This window comes from Schistocerca americana, chromosome 2 (genome assembly GCF_021461395.2).
Source record: "Schistocerca americana isolate TAMUIC-IGC-003095 chromosome 2, iqSchAmer2.1, whole genome shotgun sequence".
NCBI classification, from domain to species: domain Eukaryota; kingdom Metazoa; phylum Arthropoda; class Insecta; order Orthoptera; family Acrididae; genus Schistocerca; species Schistocerca americana.
Genome location: NC_060120.1, coordinates 1,113,439,077 through 1,113,447,274, shown reverse-complemented (window position 1 = coordinate 1,113,447,274; position 8,198 = coordinate 1,113,439,077).

The window sequence follows — 8,198 nt, the reverse complement described above, 5'->3', positions numbered from 1 at the left end:
CACTTAATCAGTGGGCAAGCAGGTTACGTGATGAAAGCGGGCACAGCAATATTGAGGATTGTCCTCGCAGCAGCAGACCTTGTACTGCACTCATTCCAGACAATGTGCAGAGAGTTAATGGATTGGTGAGTGCTGACAGACACATCACAGTGAATGAATTGTCACACTACGTTGGGATAGGGGAAGAAAGTGTTTGCAGAATACTGAAAGTGTTGGCATTAAAAAAGGTTTGAGCCAGGTGGGTTTCCAGTATGTTGACAGTGGCTCACAAAGAAACAAGAAAAACGGTATGCAGCAAACTTTTGGAACAATACGAGGATGGTGGAGACGAATTTCTTGGAAGAATTGTGACAGATGATGAAACATGGCTCCATCATTTTCCACCAGGGACGAAGAGGCAATCAGTGGAGTGACATCATGCAAATTCACCCAAGAAAAAAAAATTTTAAACCACACCTTCTGCTGGAAAAGTTATGGCTATGGTGTTTTTCAATTCTGAAGGACTCTTGCTTGTAGACATCATGCCAAGTGGAACCACCATAAATTCTGATGTATATGTGACCACACTGAAGAAACTTCAAGCTTGACTGAGTCGTGTTCGACCACATTGGCAATAGCAGGATGTTTTGCTGTTGCACGACAATGCAAGGCCACATGTCAGTCAAAAAACCATGGAAGCGATCACAAAACTCGGGTGGACAACACTGAAACACACACCTTGCATTCCTTGCCTGAGTCCATGTGACTATCATCTCTTTTGGAAACTGAAAGACTCTCTTTGTGGAACAAGGTTTGAAGATGATGACTCCCTTGTGCACGCTGCCAAAGAGTTGCTCCAACAGGTTGGTCCAGAATTATACCATGCAGGTATACAGGCTCTGGTTCCAAGATAGCATAAGGCAGTTGAGAGGGATGGAAATTATGTGGAGAAATGAAAATATTGTTCCTAAAGGATGTATCTACACACTGTAAAACTTTCAAACATGTAGAAAAAAAGGTAGATTAAAAAAAAAATAGTGTGCGTTTCTTTTGGGGTGATCCTTGTACAACATAGAAGTAATAACAGATAAAAATAAAATCTTTATGAACCCAAAGAACTCAATCCATAAGTTTAAGTATGCAGTCAACAGTAAAACAAGAATCAGCTTACTTTTTCAAGGAACTCCTCGACAGAATAGAAGAAGTGACACATGAGGAAACTCTCCAGTTTGGATTTGAAATCGCGTGGATTACTTCTAAGATTTTTGAATTCGAGTGGTAGCTTATTGAATATGGATGTAGCAGTATACTGCACACCTTTCTGCACAAGAGTTAAGGAAGTCTGCTTATGTTTGGGAATAAGCTGATATTGTTAACAAGAAATGACAGTAAGGAATATATATATCGAGAGGCCAATGTCAGAATACCCATACTCGTGAACAGGGGTCGACAAGAAGTTCGCGAACGTACACCGCCTATTGCCTGAACTGCCCATTTCTGAGCCGAAAATATCCTTTTAGAATGAGAAGAGTTATCCCAGAATATATCATCATACGACATAAGAGAATGAAAATAAGTAAAGTAGAATAATTTTCATGTCAAATGATCACTCACTTCTGATACCGTTCAAATAGTAAAATGTCATTAAGTCTTTGAACAAGATCCTGAAATCGGGCTTTCCACAACAGTCTGCTATCTATCTGAACACACAGAAATTTGAACTGTTCAGTTTCACAAATCGTATGCCCAATTTGTGAAATTAAAAAGTCAGGTTTTGTTGAATTCTGTGTTAGAAACTGCAAAAACTGAGTCTTGCTGTGATTTAGCACTAGTTTATTTTCTACAAGCCATGAACTTAGGTCAGGAACCGCACTATTCGAAACTGAGCTAATGCTTCACATAGCTTCCTTTACTATCAAGATAGTGTCATCAGCAAACAGAAATATTTTAGAGTTATCCGTAATACTATTACATTTTTATAAATAAAGAACAGGAGTGGCCCCAACACTGATCCCTAGGGCACTCCCTACTTGACCGTACCCCACTCAGACCCCACACACAGCCATTCTCAACATTGTGAATAATGACCATTTGCTGTCTGTTGCTAAAGTAAGAGGTGAACCATTTGTGAGCTACTCCCCATATTCCGTAATGGTCCAACTTCTGGAGCAATATTGTGTGATCGACACAATCAAATGCCTTAGTTTAATCAAAAAATATGTCTAGCGTTTTAAACCTTTTGTTTAACCCATCCAGTACCCCACAGAGAAAAGAGAATATAGCATTTTCAGTTGTTAAGCTACTTCTAAAGCTGAACTTTACATTTGGTAGCAAATCGTGTGCTATAAAATGATCAATTATCCATACATACACAGCATTTTCAATAACTTTAGCGAGCACTGATGGCATAGAAATAGGTCTAAAATTGTCTACATTATCCCTTTCTCCCTTTTTATAAAGCAGCTTTACTACTGAGTACTTCAGTCATTCAGGAAACTGGCCATTCCTAAAGGAAAAATTACAAGTATGGCTAAATACAGGGCTAACATGTGCAGAACAGTACTTTAATATTCTGCCAGGCACTCCATCATACCTATGGCAGTCCTTAGTCTTCAACAATTTAATTATTGACTCAATGACCCCCTTGTCTGTATCACAGAGGAGTATTTCAGACATCAATCACGGAAAGGCATTTGCCATGAGAGTTGTATGATTCCCTGTAGAAGATAAATTCTTATTTAATTCACCAGCAATGTTCAGAAAATGATTGTTAAATACTGTACATATATGTGATTTATCAGTAACAGAAATATTTTTACTGCAACTGACTTTATATCATTTAGCTTGTGCTGCTGACACTTCCGTCACAACTGACCATATGGTTTTAATTTTATCCTGTGAATTAGCCATTCTATTTGTGTACCACATACTCTTTTCCTTCCTAATAACATTTTTAAGCACCTTACAATACTGTTTGTAATGGACTACTGGAGCTTGATTGTGACTACTTCTAACATTTTGATGTACAGGGTGTGGCAGCGTTCATAGTAGGATATTGAAAACACACCATCAGGAAGTAAATGTAATTTATTTATTATCTCTTATGTCAATTAATAGTTAAAGGTATGCCATTTACTAATGCATAAGTCATTGTCCATTGCGTGGATTACTTTTTGAATATGACTCCTGTCATATGATGACCCCTCTGCACAACACATTCATCTAGGCGGCGTTGGAAGGTTTCCATAACTCGGCCTAATGTATTCCCTGGGACATTGCCGACAGCAGTTGTGATGCAATCCTTCAACTCAAGAATGGTGGCACAATGTGTTTGGAACACTTATTGCTTCAGGTAGCTCCAGAGGAAAAAGTCTGCACATGAAAGGTCAGGTGAGCAAGGCGGCCAGGAAATGTCACCAAAATGGGAAATTGCTCTACCTCAAAGAAGTAAGGGCCAATAAACCCAAAGGAAGCAACTCCACACCACACTGTGACACAAGAACTGTCCAAGGGCTTGATGTGCAGTTCAAGTGGGTTTACATCTCTCCAATAACGCATATTCTGTTTATTCACTGAACCACATAACTCGAAATGAGCTACATCTGACATCAGGATGGTGTGCAACATTTGTGGATTTTGGAGGAGGAGATCACGCATGGTTAAGCAGAATGTTACGCATGAAATCCAGTCACTAGGCCTCATTTCCTGAACAATCTGCAGCTTATATGGGTGAAAATTGAGATCTTCGTGCAATATTCTCCTGAATGAGCGATCGGACATATGCACAGTTTGTGCATGACGACGAGCAGATCTTTTGGGCTATGCAATAGTGCAGCACGAACATTTTCCACGGCTTCTGGTGTCTGCACAGTTCTTTCACTTCTTCCCGGTTTGCCATTGCAAATAGAACCTGTTGTTCAGAATGCACGTACCCACCTCACAATGGTCTGTCCATCTGGAACTTTCCCATGACATCCCAAGTTGAAATGTTTCCGAAATAGACACTGGGTAGCAATAACAGAGTTGTTATTCTTGAAATAACTTTCAACAGCAAAGGCATGATGCTGTGCACTCCACTGCTCCATATCACTGTCACACTTGAAATGGCAGCTCGTTAGTATACGAATGTGGCACAAGTTGCTGCGCATTCCTGCAGTACGTCATTGTGCTACGCAAGTCACATTACACTGTGAATGCTGCTGCACCCTGTAATTCCCACTTTACTCTGCATGATATACTTATCCCACTAGTCAGCCACCCAGGCTGCCTATTACTGCTGGTACCCCGTTTAGAATGTTCTAATGGAAAGCAACTCTCAAATAGCATGAGAAATGTGTTTTGTTCCCAGGTTTAAAAAACTCTCTATTGCTGTTAGTTTAACTTTCCTACATAGTTTGTAATTACACGTGACACTTGTTTGAATACAAAACCCTTCTAGTGTTGAAATTTGTGCATCATGGTCTGAAAAGCCATTCACGCATTTACAAACAGTATGTCCATCTAGTAATTAAGAATGAATAAAAATATTGCCTATGGCTGTGCTACTATTCCCCTGCTCCCTAGTTGGAAAAAACACAGTCTGCATCAGATCATATGAATTTAGGAGATCTACCTACATCCTTTTTCTTGGACCATCATACACAAAATTTATATTGAATTCACCACATGTAACTAATTTCTGGGACTTCCTACAAAGTGAATCAAGAGCCCTCTCTAGCTTGTGCAGAAATGCTCTGAGGTCAGAATTACGTGAGCTACAAATGACAACAATTAGAGGTTTAGTTTCACTAAATTCAGCTGCCCTGCACAACATTCAAATATCTGTTCTATGCAGTGCTGTGACAGGTCTATGGACTCAAATGGAATACTGTTTTTTTACATACATAGCCACTCCCCCAAACCACAAGGAACTCCGTGAAAAACAGTCAGCTAATCTGTATCCTGGAAAAGGAAGCTTCTGAATTGCCAAATATTCAAGTGGTGCTCCGACATACTAATAATTTCAGAGTCAACATCTGTAAACAGTTCACTAACTTTATCTGTAATACCTCTTATATTTTGATGAAATATGCTAATTCCTTCTCTACTTGGAGAAATAACGTCCTCTGAAGGTGAGCCCTTAGTTAGGATGACTTCCATTAAGCAGGTTTATCTATCAGCTGACTTCAATCTAAAAAAGGTGCACCTCTAACACCAACTACTACAAGAATTTTTCCACGAGTGATCCCTCCACCACCCACTACACTGTCACCTATAAGCTTTGCCAGCCTCCTCTTCCCATACCTATTGAGGTATGCCTAGTGAAACCTGATCTACTTGTAGACCCAACTGGCACCACTGAAATGTGACCCATGCCCTCTGCCATCAGCACCCTCTCCAGCCCCATGTTAACATCCCTAACAGCCGCATTGAGATGTGGCCAATCATGATGCTGAAACAGTTGCACAAAATGCACATTAGTGCCACCAGTTTGAGTAGCTATCTTTACCAGATCACCACCTACATCATATTCCCCGTCCCTATCAAGACTGTGCCCTGGTCCACCCACTATCACTACCTGATTCTCACTTATAAAATTTCTACATAATGCCCCTTTGCTGTCAGTCACCTGAGCCAACCGTGCACAAGGCTTCACAATGCTGGTGACTTGGTACTCACTCCCCAACACTTCCTGCAACTGCTGGCCCACACCTCTACTGTGTGAACTACCTAGCAGCAGAACCTTCTTTCTGTCTGACTTTGCAACTAACGTAGGCCTCCTAACTGTTGAGGACTGCTGCAAATTCCCTACATCTACAGCTATTCACATTCAGATGCTGAAGAACCTTTCTCCTGCGGGTAAAGGTTTGCTTCTCCATACTTATAATCGAATCTGGATTGAGGATCGTGTTCCCACATGCTGGCGCGAATCTATTGTTGTCCCGATTCCTAAGCCAGGGAAGGACAAGCACTTACCTTCCAGTTATCGACCCATTTCCCTTACCAGCTGTGTCTGTAAGGTGATGGAATGAATGGTTAACTATCGTTTGGTTTGGCTGCTCGAATCTCGATGCCTACTTACCAATGTACAATGTGGATTTCGTAGGTGCTGCTCTTCTGTTGACCATCTGGTTACCTTGTCGACCTTCATTATGAATAACTTCTTGCGGACGCGCCAGACAGCGGCTGTGTTCTTCGATTTGGAGAAGGCTTACGACACCTGTTTGAGGGCGGGCATCCTCCGCACCATACATACATGGGGCCTTCGCGGTCGCCTCCTTCTTTTCATTCGTGCATTTTTAATGGATCGAAAGTTCAGGGTACGTGTGGGTTCTGTCCTGTCTGACGCCTTTCGCCAGGAGAATGGGGTGCCACAGGGCTCAGTTTTGAATGTTGCTCTCTTCACCACAGCGATCAATCCAATAATGGATTGCCTCCCAGTTGATGTATCAGGCTCCCTTTTTGTGGACGATTTTACCATCTACTGCAGCGCGCAGCGTACGTGTTTCCTGGAGCACTGTCTTCAACGTTGTCTTGACCATCTATACTCCTGTAGTGTCGCCAATGGCTTCTGTTTTTCTGCTGAGAAGACGGTCTGTATTAACTTCTGGTGCTACAAAGAGTTTCTCCCACCATCCTTACATCTCGGTTCCATTGCTCTCCCATTTGTGGAGACAACAAAATTTTTAGGTCTTTCAATTGACAGGAAACTTAGCTGGTCTCCACATGTGTCATACTTGGCTGCCCATTGTACCCATTCCTTAAATTTCCTCCGTGTGCTCAGTGGTACATCATGGGGAGTGGATTTAACCATCCTACATCGCCTATATCAATCGATCATCTGCTCAAAGCTGGATTATGGCAGCTTTGTATACTCCTCTGCATGGCCGTCCATCTTACACCGTCTCAACTCTATACAACATAGGGGTTTATGTCTTGCGATTAGAATGTTCTATACTAGTCCCGTCGAGTGTCTTCATGCTGAAGCCAGTGAATTGCCACTAACCTACCGGCGTGATATACTGCTTTGTCGGTATGCCTGTCAGCTATTATCAATGCCCGACCACCTGTCTTATCGTTCCTTTTTTGACGACTCTCTCGACCGTCAATACTGGTTGTATGTATCTGCCCTGCTACCCCCTGGAGTTCGCTTTCGTCGCCTCCTTCAGCAACTTGATTTTCCACTCCCTGCAACCTTTAGAGTGGGCGAGAGCCAAATGCCACCTTGGCTCCAGGCTCAGGTTCCCATTCACCTTGACCTCAGCTCGCTCCCAAAGGAGGTTACTCTGGCTTCGGTATACCTCTCGCAGTTTGTCGAACTTCGTTCAAAGTTCATTAATACGATCTTCATTTCTACAGATGGCTCTAAGACCAATGATGGTGTCGGGTATTCTTTGATTGTCGGGGCACACAGTTTCAAATACCGGCTCCATGGCCATTGTTCGGTCTTCACAGCTGAGCTATACCCCTCTATCAGGCTGTTCTTTACATCCGCCGCCACCGACATTCTGCTTATGTCATCTGCTCTGATTCTCTGAGTGCCATCCAGGGCCTCAGTGATCCGTATCTGGTTCACCCTTTCATGCACCAGACCCAACGCTCTCTTCAGCAGCTGGCAGACGACGGTTCTCCGGTTACCTTTATGTTGGTTCCTGGCCATGTCGGTAACCCTTGGAATGAAGCTGCAGATGCCGCGGACAAGGCTGCGGTCCTCCAGCATCGGACAGATTCTTGTTGTGTGCCTTCATCAGATTTTAGCAGGGTCATTTATTAGCGCATTTTATTGCTGTGGCATGCCGATTGGTCTACACTTACTGAAAACAAGCTTCGGGCCTTGAAACCTCTTCCCACAGCTTGGACAACCTCTTCACGCCCTTCTCGGCGGGAGGAGGTCATTTTGGCCCCGTTATGGATTGGACACTGCCGGTTCAGCCACCGCCATCTGCTGACGGCTGCGCCGCCGCCATTCTGCCCATGTGGGCGATTGCTGACAGTACGCCACATTTTAACGTCCTGTCCGAATTTTAATACACTGCGCATTGGTCTTGGCCTGCCATGTACTCTGGATGAAATTTTAGCGGATGACCCAGGAGCAGCTGCTCGCGTTCTTCGTTTTGTCCACTTGACAGACCTCTCTAAGGACATTTGATTATGCTGTTTTCTTTTAATCCCTTGCCTGTTAATGTGCCTTTTATAATGTTGTCCTTTTTCGTTGCTGTTTTAACATTGTGCCTCACAGT